The sequence below is a fragment of the Sinocyclocheilus grahami genome, unplaced genomic scaffold (assembly GCF_001515645.1).
Source record: "Sinocyclocheilus grahami isolate Dianchi unplaced genomic scaffold, SAMN03320097.WGS_v1.1 scaffold257.1, whole genome shotgun sequence".
Classification (NCBI taxonomy): Eukaryota; Metazoa; Chordata; class Actinopteri; order Cypriniformes; family Cyprinidae; genus Sinocyclocheilus; species Sinocyclocheilus grahami.
In genome coordinates this window covers 768,866-791,197 of record NW_015505436.1, presented here as the reverse complement: position 1 = coordinate 791,197, position 22,332 = coordinate 768,866, and the positions used below count along the sequence as shown (strand labels likewise).

General features: G+C 37.1%; 1 pseudogene; it reads left to right on the top strand.

The window, feature by feature from the left end:
- Nucleotides 1-1,372: 1,372 nt before the first annotated feature.
- Nucleotides 1,373-22,332, top strand: LOC107598879 (alpha-aminoadipic semialdehyde synthase, mitochondrial-like; annotated as a pseudogene).

Here is a 22,332-nt window from a genome sequence, read left to right as displayed (position 1 = left end):
CCGCGTTCTGAGTCGGGATTGGTGGACGCTAATCCTGGGCTCAGATCGCTTCAGTGCAGTGGAGAGCATGCCAGGCAGAAACAAATATCTGTGCTGTAAACTATACCGCATGGATAGGTCTAGTTAGCGCCACATTATTTGCCTGAAGTCTTGAGACAGGTCAATTCAGTGACGTTATTCTTCCGCCATTCACGTTTACGCGACACATTCACGCATACAATTATTTGATATATTTTTAGGTTTATTATATATATAAACCTCTTGTGCATTTCATATTACGTTGATGTGATTATTCAGCCGGTGCCACGTTGTAGGTGCTAGGAAACTGCTTAAATATAAAGGTACAGGTATATGTATCAGAAAAACTCGGCATGCAGACTTGTTGCTGTTAAACAGCAGAAAGTCTACCATACAGGGCTGTTTCTCAGTAACTGAGGTTTTGAGGCAAATGGTTTCAAACTAAAGGACCTTTTTAACTGAAAAGTTCATAGTATTTTTCATAAATATCACGTTGGGGTAAGTTGTCACATGTGCTTTATATGCATGAACTTGAAGAACAAAGAAACAAACCAAACTGAAAGAACAGATTTTACCTCATCGCTCCTTGCGCCACAGTATTTGTAGGAGCGCGCGAAAGGGGCGGGGCCTGTTTCCTCACGCTACTCGGTCATAAAGCTGCGACGCGACGTCAAGGGCACGCGACGAGGCAGATCCGCGTTCTGAGTCGGGATTGGTGGACGCTAATCCTGGGCTCAGATCGCTTCAGTGCAGTGGAGAGCATGCCAGGCAGAAACAAATATCTGTGCTGTAAACTATACCGCATGGATAGGTCTAGTTAGCGCCACATTATTTGCCTGAAGTCTTGAGACAGGTCAATTCAGTGACGTTATTCTTCCGCCATTCACGTTTACGCGACACATTCACGCATACAATTATTTGATATATTTTTAGGTTTATTATATATATAAACCTCTTGTGCATTTCATATTACGTTGATGTGATTATTCAGCCGGTGCCACGTTGTAGGTGCTAGGAAACTGCTTAAATATAAAGGTACAGGTATATGTATCAGAAAAACTCGGCATGCAGACTTGTTGCTGTTAAACAGCAGAAAGTCTACCATACAGGGCTGTTTCTGAGTAACTGAGGTTTTGAGGCAAATGGTTTCAAACTAAAGGACCTTTTTAACTGAAAAGTTCATAGTATTTTTCATAAATATCACGTTGGGGTAAGTTGTCACATGTGCTTTATATGCTTTTTTTGTTTAATTAAATCGTTTATGTTATTTAAATAGCCTTCTAATTTATTTTAAATAACTATTTATTTTTAATAACATATTTTAAATGCATATATTTTGGATATATCCTAAAATGGTATTCTTCTCTGTAAGTAAGCTCCCATTGTGACAACATGCCCCATTGGCTAATAACAGTGGACATGTTCAAGCTGCTTTTTATTTAATTATTCATTTTTTAGACTTACAGTTCAGTGTCTAACTCTAAAAGGTCATACTGTACTTAAAAAAAAATATCCTCCCTCTGAGAAATATTCACTCAAGTAAAAAGGTGTGACAACTAGCCCCGGTTTATATACATGCATGTTATGTGCAGTAGTACCAACATTAAAATGATCCATTGTTTTACTGACAGCTTAGTGTGCAATGCATTACAGTAATTGTTTTCCTAAAGAATGAAAACCACATTCCAGGTGCTGTCAGTTTTGCATGCAGTTTTTATGTGATCATATGACATATGCTACTCTTTGAACTGAAGTTTTAAAGGAGCACAATTACAGCATGTACAGAAATGGTGCATTAGTTGTTGCTAATTAATCAGCAGGACATGATTAAGAGCAAAATTATTGTTGAACTGTATTTATTTTTATTTAATATGTTTTATTATTAAACATTTATATAAAAAATATTTTAAATGTTATGTCAGATATTAAGATGTTAAGTCAGTTTCATTTATTTATTTAATTTCACTTCATACTTAAAAAAAAAAAAAAAACGGACTTGACTTGGTTCAAATGCAGTCCTCTTTTTTGCAAACCATAGACTGGGTTTCTGGGATCACTTTTCTGTACTTCTATCACTCTCAGCATTCCTCAAGTGTGATTTTCAGATGTGTGTAGTCATTGTAACCTGTGTGTTTTGGAAACTGGTCCAGTCATGCTGCGTCTCGTGAGGAGCCAGGGCCGAGGGTTTAGGGGCTGTGTGTGCTGTCAGCGGAGGTTTCAGCATCACCATCATCACCACCAGAATCACAAGAGTGTCATAGCCATCCGCCGCGAGGATGTCAACGTGTGGGAGACGACACGTCAGGGAGATCACAGCAGCTGGGCATAAGGTGCTCGTCCAGCCCTCCAACAGACGGGCCATCCACGACAGAGTGAGTGACTGAATTATTTTCTGTATGTGGAGTAGTTAGCAGTATTTTACAGGTCATTTTTGTATTGCATATTATTAGTTGTTGGTGGGATGCATTAAAGGGGACATGACACACAGTTTCACAAAGTGAATCTTGAGAACCTGTAGAGTAGTACTGCATCCTTCATATCTCCAAAGAGTCTTTAATTTGATCATATTCATAAAAGAAAGATACAGCTTTACGATTCTCTCCAAAAACAGCCGAGCTTGTGGATTAGCACTGTGGGCGGAGCTAAAGAGTCACAAGCTCTTGAGCGCCGATTGCCAACAAAATGCAGAAATTTGATGCAGTTTCACTTACCGTCTGCAGTTCTGAATCATGACGGGGATCTTTTATCACTTGGACTGCTTCATCTTTCAGTATCAAACGATGTGCAAATCCAGTGTCAAACTGGGCCTTGTTTATAAAACATTTGTCACCAAAATGACGGGAACTAACAAACACTTGTGAAACTCCATTGCTGCCATGGAAAAGCAAACTGCATCCACTGTTCACATAACGCTGGGTTGTTTAGGAAGCTGAACAAGGTTATCTTTCCCTCACAACCAAAAACACACTTCTTTGGAGACATTCTTCTCGAGCAAGTCCTGTGCAGTGCTGTCGACGATGTAAATGACCTAAATGAGCTAACTATGCTTTTGGGAAATGCACCCTGGTTGACGTGTGCATGTGCTCTTTCGGGAGAAATGCCCATACAAGGAATTCCACCCTTCATGACGTCATGAAGGACCATGCTTGGAGAAAAAAAAAACTTTCCGAAACTTATAAGAACCCAGAAGGAGTGTATTTGGCGCAGAAATAGTTTTCTGAAACCTTGGCCATGTTTAGCATGAGAATCCAGCACTTTAACCGTGTAAATAGCTCAGAATGCATGAAATAGCATTAGACCCCCACTTTAAATTGATTAAAAGTGGAAGAACATTTATATCTTTCAAAAGAGTTCTACTTCAAATAAATGCTGTTCTTTTGAACTTTCTGTTAATAATGAAGGTTTCTTGAGCATCAAACGATTTCTGAAGGATCATGTGACACTGAAGACTGGAGTGATGTTGCTGAAAATTCAGCATTGATATAACAGGAATAAATTACAATTTCAGTTATATTCAAATAGAAGACAGTTATTTTAAGTTGTAATAATATTTTAATATATATATATATATATATATATATATATATATATTTTTTTTTTAATCAAATAAATGTAGCCTTGGTGAGCATGCCTGTGATAGTTTTTTCAAAAACATTAAAAAATTGTTAACAACCCCAAACTTTAATGTTTTTATAATACATATCTTTAATTAATATTAGTGCTCTCAAACAATTAATCGCGATTAATCGCATCCAAAATGAAAGTTTTTGTTTACATAATATATTTGAGTGTACTGTGTATATTTATTATGTATGTATAAATACACACACCTGCATGTATACATTTAAGAAAAATTTTACGTTTATATATTAAATATATTTATATATGAACTTTATTTAGTTGACAGGGACATTGTACATTAATAAAACATTCCTGTAAATGTACCAGAATTAGCCAAATTCTATTTTACATCCGTACATATAATTTATATGAATATAAATATACACATGTAAATACATGTAAATATTTTCAAAATATATGCTGTATGTGTGTGTCTTTATATATTCATAATACATAAACACAGTACACATACATATATTATGTAAACAATTTTTATTTTGGATGCGATTAATCACGATTAATCGTTTGACGGCACTAATTAATATACATATTTTAATTTGAAATAATTTGCCATATATCTTTTAGTTCTTCAGTGTTGTTGTGAATATATAAATCATATTTTTCATTGTCAGTGTCACAATTTACCAAATGAATGCATTGATCTGTGTTGCTTATTTAATAAACAAAATCCTGCGATTAAATAATGGATAAATAAAAACAAATGGTAAACTAAAATGTAATCAGTAATCAAAGGAAGTTGCAACATCCCCATTCTGCTTTGATACATTTCTTTCTTTGTTCCCCCACTTTTTGGGGCTCTTAATGTGTACTTTCCCACTTGATATTTCTGGTAGTTGCATGAATGAAAATACTACCCGACTGAGTAGAATTGAGACTGTTTCTGTTTTCAGTACTATGAAAAAGCAGGCACTATTATCCAGGAGGACATCTCAGAGGTGTCTCTCATCATCGGTGTGAAAAGGCCCCCGGAGGAAAAGGTGTACCCCCACAAGACCTATGCCTTCTTCTCTCACACAATTAAAGCGCAAGAGGCAAACATGGGGCTCCTAGACAACCTTCTTAAAAAGGTGAAAGTCTCTTTGTAGAATCACATGGTCAAGGACAGTGTTTACACTGAAAGCCAACTGCAATACCCTCTCTATCGTCACATGTATTTGGAATATTTATTCAGGACAAGCAGCTTTCACAAGATACTCGTGTGTCAAAATATCCTTCCCTTTTTAGGAAGTTCGACTCATTGATTATGAAAAACTGGTGGACCCCAATGGCTACAGAATTGTAGCATTTCGGCAGTGGGCTGGTGTTGCTGGTATGGGACATTTTTGATGGTGTCAACATAATGTATAATGAGTTAAAAAGATGTAAAATTCTGAGATCATTTACTCACCCTCATGTAGTTCCAAATTTGTATGAAAACAAAATGAGATTTTCAAAAACATAAAAATATCTTTTGAATGGCAGTGCATGTCTTCAAATGGTTTCCCTGCTGTAATTTAAACATGTTGTCTGTATTTTTCACAGGAATGATTAACATTTTACACGGTCTGGGTCTGCGTTTTCTTGCTCTTGGACACCACACCCCATTTATGGTATTTGTTTTTGAATTGCTCAACTAATATAATGTCTACTTTTGAATTGCCACTTACACTATTATACGGGGTACTCAGTTATTGGTTCTTTATTATTTAGTAAATTATTTGGTGCATTTTCAGGATTTAGAACTGCAATTTTTAGGTTTATGTTTTCATATTTGTCATTTGACAGCACATTGGTATGGAGCACAACTACAGAAATGTCAGCCAGGCCAGCCAGGCCATCCAGGCAGTGAGGGATTGTGGGTATGAAATATCCTTAGGTCTGATGCCCAAGTCTATTGGATCTCTCACATTTGTGTTCACTGGCACCGGCAATGTGTCCAAAGTAAGTGTGCATTTATTGTTCCGTAAATTAGTTTATGAGATGCTCTAAGTGCCTCAAACATGTCAGTGTAGCACATGTTTACATTGAAAAACAGAGAAGTATGAGAAGGAATGCTTATTATTATAAAAATTTTAATGCATCTTCTCCAGGGCGCACAAGACATTTTTAACGAGCTCCCCTGTGAGTACGTGGAGCCTCATGAGTCGAAAAAAGTCTCAGAGAGTGGAGGTACTTCTTGTATTTCCTGTTTTTTTTTATGGTTACACACAGGAGGAATTGTATGCTGTGTATGTGTTGACTCATGCTAATCTGCTTTGCAGACATGACCAAAGTGTACGGCACAGTGATCAGCAGACACCACCACCTGATAAGAAAGAGCGACAGACTTTACGACCCCCTGGAGTATGAAAACCATCCTGAGCTTTATACGTCACACTTCAGGGAGACCATAAGTAAATACCAGGCAGCTGATTGGTTTGGCTGCGACTTAAAGGAATAGTTCAGAACAGATTTGGAGAAATTTAGCATTACATCACTTGCTCAGCAATGAATCCTCTGTAGTGAATGGGTGCCGTCAGAATGAGAGTCCAAACAGCTTATAAAAACATCACAATAATCTACAAGTAATTCACACGACTCCAATCCATCAATTAATGTTTTGTGAAGCGGAAAAAAACACATATTTGTGATAAACAAATCCATCATTAAAATGTTTTTACCTTTAACCCCTTAACTGTTGCTTCCAGCAAAGATATGAGTCATCTATCCAATATTGCTTTCTCCAGTGAAAAGTAATTTCATCTGAATCAGATGAAGCACAAAACAAAGCACTCTTTATAAGCGAAAATTGTCCAAAACAGTTCTAAACAAATGTCAGTTTCATGTGTGTGGACAAGTGTTATTATGGATTAAGTGACGGTTTAAAGTTAAAATCCTTTGATGAATTTGTTTCTTACTAACTTGCAGCTTTTCTCTTCACAAGATGTTAATTGATGGACTGGAGTGGTGTGGATTACTTATGGATTACTGTGATGTTTTCATTAGCTGTTTGGACTCTCATTCTGACGGCACCCATTCAATGCAGAGGATCCATTGGTGAGGAAGTGTTACATTTCTCCAAATCTGTTACGATGAAGAAACAAACTTATCTGCATCTTGGCAAGGCATGAGAGTGAGTACATTTTCAGCAAATCTTCATTTCTAGGTGAACTATTCCTTTAAGGTGAGGTCACATTTACCTCCATTGCAGGCAAAATCCAGTTGTCCACTTGGTCTGGAATTTCCCTTATACACATTTTGCAAAATTTCACTGAAATGTGACTGCGTATTTTATTGAATGCAGTGTCTGAAAAGAAAACGTGACTGAAATGCATTGTTTTTGCACAGGTGGCCCCCTTACACAACCTGCCTGATAAACGGCATATACTGGGACCCTCACACACCCAGACTGCTGCGGCGACTGGACGCCCAACGACTGATTTGACCCGTTATACCTGCATCATCATCACCTGATCACGGCTGCCCTGCACTTCCCCACAAGTGAGCTTCTACTCTATCATAAAAGCTGACCCTTATAAAGTCATACGATGGTTTTGTTTGAGAAAACGATGATCTGATCCTCTGTGAATTTCAGATTCTTGGCCATTTGCGACATCTCTGCGGACACAGGCGGCTCCATTGAGTTCATGACTGAGTGCACCACTATTGAGAAACCATTCTGCATGTATGATGCCAACCAGCATATTGACCATGACAGGTGTGGCACTACTTCCTCCAACTGCATAAACCCCCTGACACTGAATATTAAACGTCAGCACAAAGCTTGGTCTGGAGGATGGTGAAACAAGCTAGAAGTCCCAAAGACTTACCTGAGTTATGTCTAGAGACTAGAATATCATGCATACTTAAGAAAAAAATGGTTTTAAACCACACCAGATTAGGGTTCTTCAGTTTGTAACTGTAGCAGAACCATTTTTGGTGTGAAATAGAACCCTTTTTATGAGGTTCCATAAAGAACCATGCTTTGGCAGTGCTTTATACAATGTTCATGGTGTTATAAAGAACCTTTTAAATAATAGTTTATTTATTATTATTATTATTATTATTAATTTTGAATATAATATAAAATATTATTTATTAATGTTATGTTATGTTTTTTTTTTTCCTTTTGTGTCCCTGGTCTTATATTACTTGTCTTATAAAAAATTTTTACAATTAGGTACTTTTATTTTTAGTGGAGAAAAGTAGCAAAGTATCCTCAAATAAAGAGCTGGTCCCACTTAAATGTTCTGTTCATATTCTAAAACAAAAAAACGACAGAATTGGTAGGAAACCAGTTACACTTTAAATGTTTTAAACCAAACTTTTAAAACTATTTTTGAAGTTAAAAGTTGTAGATATTTGAAGGATATCAAGTACCTGTTGAGGATGTGTTGACAGCCTGTGTAGTTGCATGGCTGGACTCCAGAAATCAGTAATGAGGTGGCATTGAAAGAATTTCGACAGTTTTAGATTTAAAACAAAACCAGGAATAAAGTTCTGGGAATGCTGTTCTCTAACACAAATAACCATTTCAGTGTAAAATGACAATGTGGTTCTTAATAGAAGTATTACTTTGTGGAAAGAGCCTTTAAAGAACCAATCTTTTAGGAACCAATCCCCCATCAACACTGTAGAAACAATTAGCAATGCACTACACGATTCTGAACACCATAGCAATGCCCTGGTAACATTCATGTTCTTTATAAAATGTCGTTTTTAAACTGATTTGAAATCTGATTTGTCTGTGCAGTGTGGAAGGTAATGGCATTCTCATGTGCTCCATCGATAACCTACCCGCCCAGCTGCCCATTGAGGCGACCGAGTATTTAGGGGACCGGCTGTTCCCTTACATCTGGGAGATGGTAAGATATGATACAAGGTGGTGAGTAATGAACCTGCAGCATAAGATGCTTTGCTCTGGAGAGGAGTGCTTTGAACACTGCTATGATTATGATTGAGAGACTTTTTTTTGTTTCTTGGCTGGTTGAATTTAATGTGATGGATACTGCTGTTGATGAGTTGAGCAGATTTGTAATGGTAGCCTTTGTCCCACAGCTCCCATCAGACGCCACCAGACAGCTAGAGGAAGAGGACTTCTCTCCACAAGTCAGAGATGTGAGTGTATTAAGAGGGTGTTTTTACAACCTTTTTTTGGAGAAATGCTTCCTCTAAGATGTGTTCGTGTGCGGTCGTGCACTTCTGCACAGAAGGCAGACTCAGAAATGTGTGGAAAAACTTGAATCAGAGCTAAATGGGCAGCGTTTCAACTGGAGCCCATCCACACATCCATTGATTGTCAGTATGAAACTAAAGCTGAGAAATCTGAAATACACATTTCTGTTTACTTTGAGGTAAGGACCGTGGCTTAGATCAGTGCAGAGATTGAAGATTTATAGCAGCACTGAATGGAATTGCAAAAATAGTGAATTTCTCCACACGTACACTACTGTTCAAAAGTTTGGGGTCTGTAAGATTTTTGTAGTGTTTTTGAAAGAAGTCTCTTTTGCTCACCAAGGCTGCATTTATTTGATCAAAAATACTGTAAAAACAGTAATATTGTGAATGATTATTATTGCAATTTTTAAATAACTGTTTTCGGTTTTAATATATTTTCAATTGTAATTTATTCCTGTGATGTCATTTCTCATTATCATCAATATTAATATTTTTGTGGAAACATGGATGCATTTTTTCAGTATTCTTTGATGAATAGAAAATTTAATAGAACAAGATTTTTTGGAATAGAAATCTTTTATAACATTATAAATGTCTTTACTGTCACTTTTTATCAATTTAATGCATCTGTGCTAAATAAGTGTTAATTTCTTTAAAAAATCTTAATGACCCCAAACTTTTGAAACGGTACAGAGGCCATTGTAATTGTTATCTCAAGAAAATAAGGCAGAGAAAAATACAATAAATATATTTAGTAATTGTGTAGAAAAAAAGGAGGGTTTACAAAAAAATGGCTTGATAATGAAATGAACTGTTTGCATTGCATACATTTTTAAAATATACTTTTAAATGCGTGTTTCTTGCGATATTACTTCAGGACAACCATAAGAAGTAATTTGTAGTTCTACTTGAATTCAGATTCAAATGCTATTCTGCATTCTGTTTGCTTCACTTATTCAAATTCAAAAGTGAATTGAATGTGAATGTAAAAATCTCAGTTCAGTTCTGAATGGTGCATAACCTTACACCATATTCATGTGGCTTGGTATTTCAGGTTCCAGTTATTTCATACCATGATGCATATCTAAATGCAATACCATGGTACTTTTTTGTTAGCGTGATCGATTTGGTGCACATTGCAGTAGTATTATTTGTATTACATGCATTGTTTTCCTCAATCTAGGCTGTAATTACCTCCAATGGGAAGTTGACGCCTAAGTTTGAATACATCCAGAAACTTCGAGAAAGGAGGTAAGGGACATTTTTTTCCATGAAGTTAATTCAATCACGTGTTCAAATCCCGTGTTACAATAGCTCTTTAAGGCTTCGAGTGTGTTTTGTCCAATTGGACACTAGCCGTGATGTGTTTTATGAGGCACAGAAGTTATTTTAACATTGCTTTGGATGATATGCTTACACACTGAGGATGGCGGGCTCATTCTGAAGATTTCTTCAAAGGTTGAAAGACAGGTAAAAACATTGCCGTATCCCAGAGCTCAACAGCCTGTAGCCTTGATATGCTCTCTTATCTCTATAGATCAAACTGCTTTAAGTTACACCTGAATGTAGACACTGCTTATATGCAAAAGATAAGAACGCAGGGCTGATATAGACCCCCATTCCTTTTGAAAATGTCAGAAACTACACACATATTGGTGCTTTTGGATGATAATGTAAATGTTTCTGTATTATTTGAGACTAATTTGTAAAGTCCTAATGAAACCGGTGTGAAACAAAGCCTGTTTAGCTCAGTTTTGTGTGGCTAATGAATTTCCCAGGCTGAGTTTGAAACATTAAACCTTAGTAAGTTCATACACTGCAAACGTAAAGAGAAAACAAGTTGCTGACCGTGTTTGTTTTGTTCAGACACAGGTTGTGTGCCTCCTTCCGCACTGCCTTAACGCCTTGCTTGGCTAGAGCACACGTTTGCTGAGTGCGTTCTCTCATGGGTAGACAATCTTACTCTCTCACTGCAGCCACAGTCTCTCCCACTCGGTCTTTTTCTTGGGATTTTTTGCATGCCAGAAAAGGAAATCAATGCACCAGTTCTTTTTTAGTTTAAGTTCAATTATTCTCCAAGGTAAGCTTCTTTTTCACGAGCCAAATCATGGCCATTAATTGATTATATCACGTTTTTGAATCATTTTCATTAAATGGAATAGCTCATTCCTTTCATTTTTTTCTTATTCAAGATGTAATCAAAGCTTCCTATGCTTTCCGCAGTCAACACGTCTTACTCAAAACACTCTCTTTTGTGCTGTCTCGGTCTCATTCAGTGGTGAAGAATCAGGTTGACAAAACGTTACACTGAATTTGCAAGTCTGTTTGTATCCATTGTGGTCTATACTTAATGGAGCCGCCCACAAGCCAACATTGACCTCCATTTAATCAATGGAAAGCATTAAAGACCATTGACTTGTTTTGATTTACTTGTTCTTGTCCTGAATGAAAACTGTCTAAGAGAGCCATTGCTTTTGATAAAAGGTCATCCGATTACGAGATATATAGTACAATATAGACAAAATGATTATGTATTATTAATTAGTTTTGGTTTTTATTTTATATGTTATAGGAATATTAAAATGGAATAATAGCATTTAAAAAATAATGAATTATAACTAAATTATTTATATTATATTGTATTGTAATGTATAATACATATATTATTAATATAAATAACAAAATATTTAAATTAAAAATATATAAAATTATAATTTAATTTCTTGTTTTTTAAAATGTTATTACATTTTAGTGTTATTCTTATATACACATACACATTGCAGTCGTGCACTACATGTTTTGCCATTGTGTTATGCTATTTTCTTAAGAATCTTAGGCCACTGGCTTTGTGATTTTAAGATGGCATGTCAATTGTAAAAACACGTCTCGAGACTCCTGTGACCAGTCTCAACCTGCTTATTTGGCACCTGACTTAAACCCAATTGAGCCTCTCTGGAGAGACCTAAAAATGGCTGTCCAACCAAGTTTACCATCCAACCTGACCGAACTGGAGAGGATCTGCAAGGAGGGATGGCAGAGGATCCCCAAATCCAGGTGTGAAAAACTTGTTGCCTCTTTCCCAAAAAGACTCATGGCTGTATTAGATCAAAAGGGTGCTTCTACTAAATACTGAGCAAAGGGTCTGAATACTTAGGACCATGTGATATTTCAGTTTTTCTTTTTTAATAAATCTGCAAAAATGTCAACAATTCTGTGTTTTTCTGTCAATATGGGGTGCTGTGTGTACATTAATGAGGAATTTTTTTTTAATGATTTTAGCAAATGGCTGCAATATAACAAAGAGTGAAAAATTTAAGGGGGTCTGAATACTTTCCGTACCCATTGTATATTTCATCTAATTAGTTCTCTAGTCTTTCGAGCAACCAACAGATTTTTAAAATATATAGTTTTGCACATTCATGTGATAAATTGTCTTTTATCATTTTGCTGTTGCCGCTGATTTATAAAAGCCGAAAGCCACTGGAGGCAGTGCCATTTTGAATGATTTAGTGGTTTCATGCTCCTAAACACCCTTTAACTGTGGTAAAAATGACTAAGGCCAAGCAAAACCTTCCTGTTTGATATGAAAGTGTGCCATATGATGAACTAATCCACCTAATTATGAGAGCTTTTAAAAGTAGCACTAAATAGCAGTAAAACCCTGATCTAAAACACATGTTTAGTGGTTGTTATGAATGTCTAGTTTAATGGTATTTTGGGAAAGGCATGCAGGTGGTTGGGGGTTAAGTGTTACATTTTTGCTCATGTGTCGCATCAGATCCAATTAGGCTGAACGACGGGGGTGCTTGGATCACATGTGTCTCCCAGGGGACTTGTGGAGCAAAACGTTGATTCGACAGCCCTCTTAAACGGCTTTGATTATATTCTGAATGGAGAACTGGCTGATCTAGAAGTAGATCTATATGTTTTCCTTTAGTTTTTTTAGGCACCCTCTCTGCTCCTGAAGTACCATTGTCCATTTCTGGTTTTTGGTGGTTTACTCTTTAAATTAATCTTTGATGTTTTATGTTGATGTTTTAAATTTTCTTGATTTCATAACCTGGACAATCCTACAAGATCTTCCCATGTTCTTTTGTGGGTTTTACATCCCTTTCAATCGGTTTAAGATCACTATCCAGCAGGATATGTTTTGTGATTTCACAGATTGCTTGGCCAGTAAGAGGGTGTGTGTGTGTGTGTGTGTGTGTGTGTGTTAGTAGTAATGGCTGTACCATCTGGCAAACAGGGAATCGGAGCAGATCCTAAAGAAAGGAGGAATGAAGCGGGTGCTTTTGCTGGGTGCAGGCTATGTGTCTTGGCCAGTTATCGAGTATCTCACCAGAGACGCTGGCACTCAGGTCACAGTGGGTATGTTCCCGCCTCAAAATCCGTCTGGAATGCAGTGTAGAATTTACAGTCGCAATTCTTTAAAAAATAATCTTTGCATCGCAGCATCAAATCTGTTGAATCAGGCTGAGGACATGGCAGCCAAGTACGCCAACACCGTCGCCGTGATGCTGGACATCACCTGCCAGGAAAGCCACCTCGAGTCTCTGATCAAAGACCACGACATCGTCATCAGGCATAATCATAAACTTAATTCACTTTATTATGCTTTGACATTAGCATTTCTACTTTAACGTACACCTTTAAAGCTAATTTGTGTAGTTTCTTTTGTTGTTTTTGGTATCTAGCATGCTGCCGTATGCATTTCATCCACAAGTAGCTAAGCACTGCATTAAAATGAAGGTGAACATGGTGACCGCCAGTTACTTGAGCCCAGCCATAAAGGAGCTTCAGAAGAGGTAGGGGACTTCCTGTTTCTTAGAAAACAATTTAATTTTAAAGCGATAGTTCACCCAAAAATGAAAAATGTCAAAATTTTCTCCTGAGGGAGAAGAGAATCTGGTTTTGTTTATTTTTTTGTTGTTGTTTTTGTTGTCTTTTGTTTTGTTGGTGTGTGTGTGTTTTAGTTTTTTTGTTTTTGTTAAGTGCCTGTGTGTCATCATGAACTGCATGTGTCTTCAGGGCTTCTCCTCTGCAATGAGTGGCTTCGTCAAACTGGGACTCATCAACACGGAGCCCTGTCCACTGCTGAGACACACGGCTTCTCCTGTCTCATGGGTCTGGATTTATGGACCTTTTTCCATCCAACTCATAAAATGTCTTCTTTTTTTTAATGAAAATATATACTATAAATACAAAAATAATAATGATATATATATGTAAATGCCATTTTGTCTCGTACACAGAAAGAGCTTCTCTGTAGGCAGATTGGCTTGTCCACATCTGTGAGCAGCAGTGTCTTTGAAGACGCCGTTTATGAGCGGGTCGGACGGGATGACTTCAGAATGCAGAGTCTGAGATGGTGGGTTTAGAAGTTCACTAACAATATTTTATAGACTTCCATCTAGTGGTCGACCGATATATCGCCAAGGCTGATATATCGGCCAATATTTGACATTTTTCAAATATCAACATCGGCCGATAAGTTTTTCTGTTTAGTCGTTTATGATCGAGACTTATTTTGGCGGCGCTGTGAATGGCAGCACCGGAGCACACAGCGCTCACATTCTCCCTCTTGATTGTTTGTTCTCACCATCTAACAGTTCTGCCTAATATGGACAGAAGTCTGTCTAATAATCAGAACTGTTAAACTAAGAAATTAAAAGGTATACAAAAAAGTATTATAACAATAGCTTATATTATTAGTAATAGAAAGGCATTATAATACTTTCTCATTTTTGTCAGCATTCAGCAAATACACATGTATATCATTTAAACAAATCTTTGAATGTCTAATAAACATTTAATTTGACAAACCTTGCAGACTTGGATTACTTCCCAGATTACAGAGTGCACTATTAGAGTGCACTGTTGGTTACAGTGTGTACTTCCTTTTTATTTATGTATTTAAAATTTTTGTTTTATTTATTTGTGAAAAATACTGTTATAGGATTCCAGAATCAACAAGTTGTCATATAAAGTATAAGTATGTTTATTTTACGCATTTTTAAATAAATTTTCAAATTATTTCATATATTTTAAATATTAATTAAAATAAATAAAAATTGTTATTATAATTAACTAAATTCAATTATTGTTCAAAATTATGAATTATAAAAATATATATATATATATATATATATATATATATATATCAGTCATCGACTAACCTGCTTTCTAAGATATTAGTATCGGATGTCAAAAAAACAATATCGGTCGACCACAACTTCCATCACAGTACCTACTGATATACAGTGCTGGGTAGTAACTGATTACATGTAATCTGGAGTATGTAATCAGATTCCAAAAATGTTTCACAGCTGGAGTCCGTACGGCGTCCTGCTCAACACCATCAGTCCAGCCATCTATCTGAAAGACAATCAGGTGACACTTCAAAAATAACTTCTAAAACTTCTGCAGTGTCTAACAATCAGCCTCCCGAAAGCCATATAGCAGTATAATAAAAACATTTACAAACAATGTGGGTTGTCTGTTCAGGTGGTCAGTGTTCCTCCCGGCGGGGCTCTCCTGGATGTCACAAAGCCCATGGACTTCATGCCCGGTTTCAACCTGGAGGGCTTCCCCAACCGGGACAGCACCAAATACGCACAGCCGTACGGGATTGAATCTGCACACACGCTCATCAGAGGAACTCTGCGCTTCAGGGTATTTATGCTAATGAGATGTAAAGATGAGTTGTAAGCTCAGTGTTGCTCCAGTGCCTGTGTGTCATCATGAACTGCATGTGTCTTCAGGGCTTCTCCTCTGCAATGAGTGGTTTTTTTAATCTATTTTTTTTAATTACATTTTAAAATGACATTTTAAAATGCTCATAATCAGATTACAGTTACTTTTTATGGATTACATGATTACAAATGTATTGATTCTCACTAGTTCTTAGTTTTTTCTTTTAATGTTTACCTTCTAAAAAATTATACTCCGTGTCATATTGAATACAGTGAGTTTTCATAATATAGAATGGCCATGTAAATTCATTTGCAGCCCATGCATCTGAATTTGGGGACAGAATCAGTCAATTACACCATGTATGAGATGAATAATTACACAAGTAACTAAACACTGCCGATGTATAACTAACAAAAATATTTACAAACCTAGAAAACTTTGACCAAGTCATTGATGCTGTTGGGGTGTTTTTCAGCTGCAGGGACAGGACGACTGGTTGGAATTGAGGGAAAGATGAATGCGGCCAAGTACAGGGATATCCTGGACGAAAACTTTCTCCAGAGTGCTCAGGACCTCAGACTGGGCCGAAGGTTTATCTTCCAACAAGACAATGACCCTAAGCACACAGCTAACATAACGAAGGAGTGGCTTCACAACAACTCTGTGACTGTTCTTGAATAGTCCAGCCAGAGCCCTGACTTAAACCCAATTGAGCCTCTCTGGAGAGACCTAAAAATGGCTGTCCAACCAAGTTTACCATCCAACCTGACCGAACTGGAGAGGATCTGCAAGGAGGGATGGCAGAGGATCCCCAAATCCAGGTGTGAAAAACTTGTTGCCTCTTTCCCAAAAAGACTCATGGCTGTATTAGATCAAAAGGGTGCTTCTACTAAATACTGAGCAAAGGGTCTGAATACTTAGGACCATGTGATATTTCAGTTTTTCTTTTTTAATAAATCTGCAAAAATGTCAACAATTCTGTGTTTTTCTGTCAATATGGGGTGCTGTGTGTACATTAATGAGGAATTTTTTTTTAATGATTTTAGCAAATGGCTGCAATATAACAAAGAGTGAAAAATTTAAGGGGGTCTGAATACTTTCCGTACCCATTGTATATTTCATCTAATTAGTTCTCTAGTCTTTCGAGCAACCAACAGATTTTTAAAATATATAGTTTTGCACATTCATGTGATAAATTGTCTTTTATCATTTTGCTGTTGCCGCTGATTTATAAAAGCCGAAAGCCACTGGAGGCAGTGCCATTTTGAATGATTTAGTGGTTTCATGCTCCTAAACACCCTTTAACTGTGGTAAAAATGACTAAGGCCAAGCAAAACCTTCCTGTTTGATATGAAAGTGTGCCATATGATGAACTAATCCACCTAATTATGAGAGCTTTTAAAAGTAGCACTAAATAGCAGTAAAACCCTGATCTAAAACACATGTTTAGTGGTTGTTATGAATGTCTAGTTTAATGGTATTTTGGGAAAGGCATGCAGGTGGTTGGGGGTTAAGTGTTACATTTTTGCTCATGTGTCGCATCAGATCCAATTAGGCTGAACGACGGGGGTGCTTGGATCACATGTGTCTCCCAGGGGACTTGTGGAGCAAAACGTTGATTCGACAGCCCTCTTAAACGGCTTTGATTATATTCTGAATGGAGAACTGGCTGATCTAGAAGTAGATCTATATGTTTTCCTTTAGTTTTTTTAGGCACCCTCTCTGCTCCTGAAGTACCATTGTCCATTTCTGGTTTTTGGTGGTTTACTCTTTAAATTAATCTTTGATGTTTTATGTTGATGTTTTAAATTTTCTTGATTTCATAACCTGGACAATCCTACAAGATCTTCCCATGTTCTTTTGTGGGTTTTACATCCCTTTCAATCGGTTTAAGATCACTATCCAGCAGGATATGTTTTGTGATTTCACAGATTGCTTGGCCAGTGAGAGAGTGTGTGTGTGTGTGTGTGTGTGTGTGTGTGTGTTAGTAGTAATGGCTGTACCATCTGGCAAACAGGGAATCGGAGCAGATCCTAAAGAAAGGAGGAATGAAGCGGGTGCTTTTGCTGGGTGCAGGCTATGTGTCTTGGCCAGTTATCGAGTATCTCACCAGAGACGCTGGCACTCAGGTCACAGTGGGTATGTTCCCGCCTCAAAATCCGTCTGGAATGCAGTGTAGAATTTACAGTCGCAATTCTTTAAAAAATAATCTTTGCATCGCAGCATCAAATCTGTTGAATCAGGCTGAGGACATGGCAGCCAAGTATCCCAACACCATCGCTGTGATGCTGGACATCACCCGCCAGGAAGGCCACCTCGAGTCTCTGATCAAAGACCACGACATCGTCATCAGGCATAATCATAAACGTCATTCACTAAATGATCTACTTTAACGTACACTTTTAAAGCTAATTTTGTCTTTTCTTGTTGTTTTTGTTATCTAGCATGCTGCCGTATACGTTTCATCCACAAGTAGCTAAGCAATGCATTAGAATGAAGGTGAACATGGTGACCGCCAGTTACTTGAGCCCAGCCATGAAGGAGCTTCAGAAGAGGTAGGAAACTTCCTGTTTCTTAGAACACTATTTAATTTGAAAGTTTCATTTTAACTTCAACCAGAAATGAAAGTTCTGTCATCGTTTTCTTTCTCATGTTGAGGGAGAGGAAAATCCTGTTTTTATTTTGTTTGTTGTTGTTTTTTTGTTTTTTGCTTTGCTTTTGTTTTGGTTTGTTGTGTTTTTGTTTTGTTTTATTTTGCTTTGTTTTTGTTTTGCTTTTGGTTTTGTTTTGTTTTGGTGCATGTTGCACCAATTTAATTTAGTTGGTCTTTGGTCTTTGATCTTGATTTTGAGAACAGTATTTGTCAAATATTAATAAGCAGTGAAGCAGTTTTGTTCAAATACTATATCTAATATTATATATATTTTTAAGAAATAATAAAGATTATTATTATATTATAACTACTTAAAGATGAGGATTTTTCTTAATTATAAAAAAATAATTTTCAGGACAGTTGTAACATCTACACATTTTTGAATTTATGGTCCCCAAAAAAATATCAAAATGAATTGTAATGCATTAACAACATGCTCATCATAGAAGAGCATGTCCTAAATTGATAGGACAAAAAATTAGCATCATGTTATTGATGCAACTGTTGCAAATAAATTGAGATGGTGCGTTTTGTGAGTGAATAAATCAGACTTTTTTCAGTTTTGTCAACTTTATAAATTTTTTTGTGTTTTGGAGAACTGTCACTTAAGTTCAAAACAGTCACTGAAAGTATCTTTCTCTGACCTTGCCGGATTTTAAACTGCCACTGGTTGACATCATTAATATACTGTATGCATGTGGCTTCACCGTGATTGGCTGTTCTTTCCCAAGTGCCGAGGATGCTGGCATCACCATCGTCAATGAGATGGGTCTGGACCCTGGCATTGATCACATGTTGGCCATGGAGTGCATCGACCAGGCCAAGGCAGACGGTTGCACTGTAGGTAATGCATGCATGCATTCGTGTTTGTTTACCACTTGGATGTGTTGATGGGTATTTGCGATAGAGTGACATACTGTCACACCATTGGTGCACTCATCACCACGTCTGGAAGACATATTGACAGACCTCAGCAAACGTTCACAGCATCTTGAATGTTCATTTTTACTTCGTTAGCGGTCAGGCAGAGCATGGTCTTTCTGAACATTTGGTCAAATCACATGGTGCTCTTGTAGTTACTCCAAATTTTAATCATTGTTTCTTGCCAGGTGGAATCGTACAGCTCTTTTTGTGGTGGTCTTCCTGCCCCAGAGTGCTCGGACAACCCACTGCGTTATAAGTTCAGCTGGAGTCCGTACGGCGTCCTGCTCAACACCATCAGTCCAGCCATCTATCTGAAAGACAATCAGGTGACACTTCAAAAATAACTTCTAAAACTTCTGCAGTGTCTAACAATCAGCCTCCCGAAAGCCATATAGCAGTATAATAAAAACATTTACAAACAATGTGGGTTGTCTGTTCAGGTGGTCAGTGTTCCTCCCGGCGGGGCTCTCCTGGATGTCACAAAGCCCATGGACTTCATGCCCGGTTTCAACCTGGAGGGCTTCCCCAACCGGGACAGCACCAAATACGCACAGCCGTACGGGATTGAATCTGCACACACGCTCATCAGAGGAACTCTGCGCTTCAGGGTATTTATGCTAATGAGATGTAAAGATGAGTTGTAAGCTCAGTGTTGCTCCAGTGCCTGTGTGTCATCATGAACTGCATGTGTCTTCAGGGCTTCTCCTCTGCAATGAGTGGCTTCGTCAAACTGGGACTCATCAACTCAAGCCGATGTATAACTAACAAAAATATTTACAAACCTAGAAAACTTTGACCAAGTCATTGCTGTTTAATGTTTGTTTATGTGATGCAGGGATTTCTAAACTTTTTTTTTTTTGTCAGTCAGACCACTTTGACCTAAAATATTTACTTGAAGTCCCCCTGAGATTTAAAGCTGTTATTTCAATAATTTAACAACAAATTTGTGTGTTTTCTGGTGTTGATTATTGGTCTTATATTTTATTTCTCTTTGTTTTTGTTTTTTTATAACCGTAATCACAATTAAATAAGCAAGTTAGTTAAAAGGTAAAAGTAATCCAGTAGTAGTCAGAATACATGACCTAAAATGAGCAATTTATATTACATTACTGACTACAGTTTTCATCAATGAATTTGTAATCAGTAACTGACTACAATTTGTAAGTAATCTACCCAGCACTGCTGATATAAGAGGGGAGCTTTTTCAACATTTTTATCAATAGTTATATATTTATATACAACAAACATTATATATACAGTATCTCACAGAAGTGAGTACACTGCTCACATTTTTGTAAATATTTTATTATATCTTTTCATGTGACAACACTGAAGAAATTACACTTTGCTATAATGTAAAGTAGTGAGTGTACAGCTTGTATAACAGTGTAAATTTGCTGTCCCCTCAAAATAACTCAACACACAGCCATTAATCTAAATTCATTTCACGCTGACGCCATCTTAGCAGCAGTTGCTAAGCATCTGGAGGCCAAACTGTCTTTCGGTAAAGAGCCAGTTCCTCTTCCTTTATGCCATTTTGTCTTATGTCATGAGATTCAGCGAGCTTTGAAGATTCAGCATGTGTTTCTGAAGATCATCCATTCGTAATGCTGTTAAATGTCTTGAACTAATCCTGAAGTCCAGTTCCAGATAAATGATTGCTGTTTTTGGATCGTTCTGTCTCGCGCAGCTAAAGGTGAGCGCGATATGATCGTCGTGAGGAACGATGTCGGAATCAGACACCCAATTGGTGAGCTGGAGACCAAACACATCAGTCTGGTAGTCTACGGGGATCCCAATGGATACTCAGCCATGGCCTAAGCCGTGGGATACCCAGCACCCATTGCAGCCTGTATGGTGCTCAACGGTCAGTGCAACTCAACTTGAAATGCTCATTTAACAGTCAATTTCCTTTAGAGATACACCAATATATAAAGTTGGGCTTTATATCATCTGTGTGTATCAAATTAAACTATTTCTTTTTAATTTAATTTGTTTTATTTTACCATTTTATTTTTTAAATAAAGATATATTTATTGGGAATATACATAAAAGTGTAAAATATATGCAAATGCAAAAAATATCAGCACATTCCCTTTTCCCACTAATTTTTTTGTTAGTTTTTTTTTTTCTTCTCCCGGCTGCAACTGCAAAAAATAAGTTCTCCCCACAAACATTTAACATAGGCCTGCTATTAAACAGTCAGTGGTCAACTTTCATTTCTAAACTTTATTTTTTTCTAAAGTTTAAATGGAAAATATAACTTTTATAAATATAAGGCAATGCTCATCGTATTTTAATTTAACATTTTTTTTTATTTGTATTTAATAACAGGTAGACCAGCTTGCAATAATGTGAAGTCCAATGATCATTTGGATGTAATTTATTGGCCTAAATATATAATTACATCTTAAATATGCCTATTTTAATTATTGGACGTTAAAAAGGCACATTTATTCTCTGATACTGATATATCAGTGATATTTCATGCATCCCTAGTTTCATTCCACTGAAATTACATCAGTAGTTTGCAATCTGTTCTTAATTTTGCACTATTAATAAAATATTAAATGTTAAAATATCACATTTCCAGTAATTCCACACAATGCCCAGACGCTGTTCTTATGAAGTCACTTTGACTTATTGTGAGTGTGTGATGTACCACTGCAGATGAACTGACCACTAAAGGACTCGTGGTGCCGATGACGAAGAACATCTACAGTCCGGTACACAATGCCCAGACGCTGTTCTTATGAAGTCACTTTGACTTATTGTGAGTGTGTGATGTACCACTGCAGATGAACTGACCACTAAAGGACTCGTGGTTCGTTTGAAGAGACTGCAGGAGGAGGGGTCTCCAGTGCATCAACAAGAGCACCTTATCAGAGTAACCACACACCTTAAGATCTCGAAACTCACTCCTTCTGTGCCACACGTGTGTAATGAAACCCAAACATCCATTAAAAGTAGATTTAGACAGTCTGTAGACGTTGACAAGGAGGTTTCATCTTTATTAGTGTTGTCATAAATTGGGAGTGTAAATAAACTCCCACAAAGCACTTTGACACGCAACCGTCCCATTTCCACCTCCTGGCAGAAAAATTATAGAAAAAAATTAGGACAGACAGATGGATGGATGGACGGACGGTTAGATGGATAGATAGAATATCGAGGGGTGAGAACCAGAAGGGCATAAGTGACATTTCACCAACTTTACAGGAGGGCCAAAACAAAAACCAACAGGCTTAGTATGTTCAGAGTTTTTT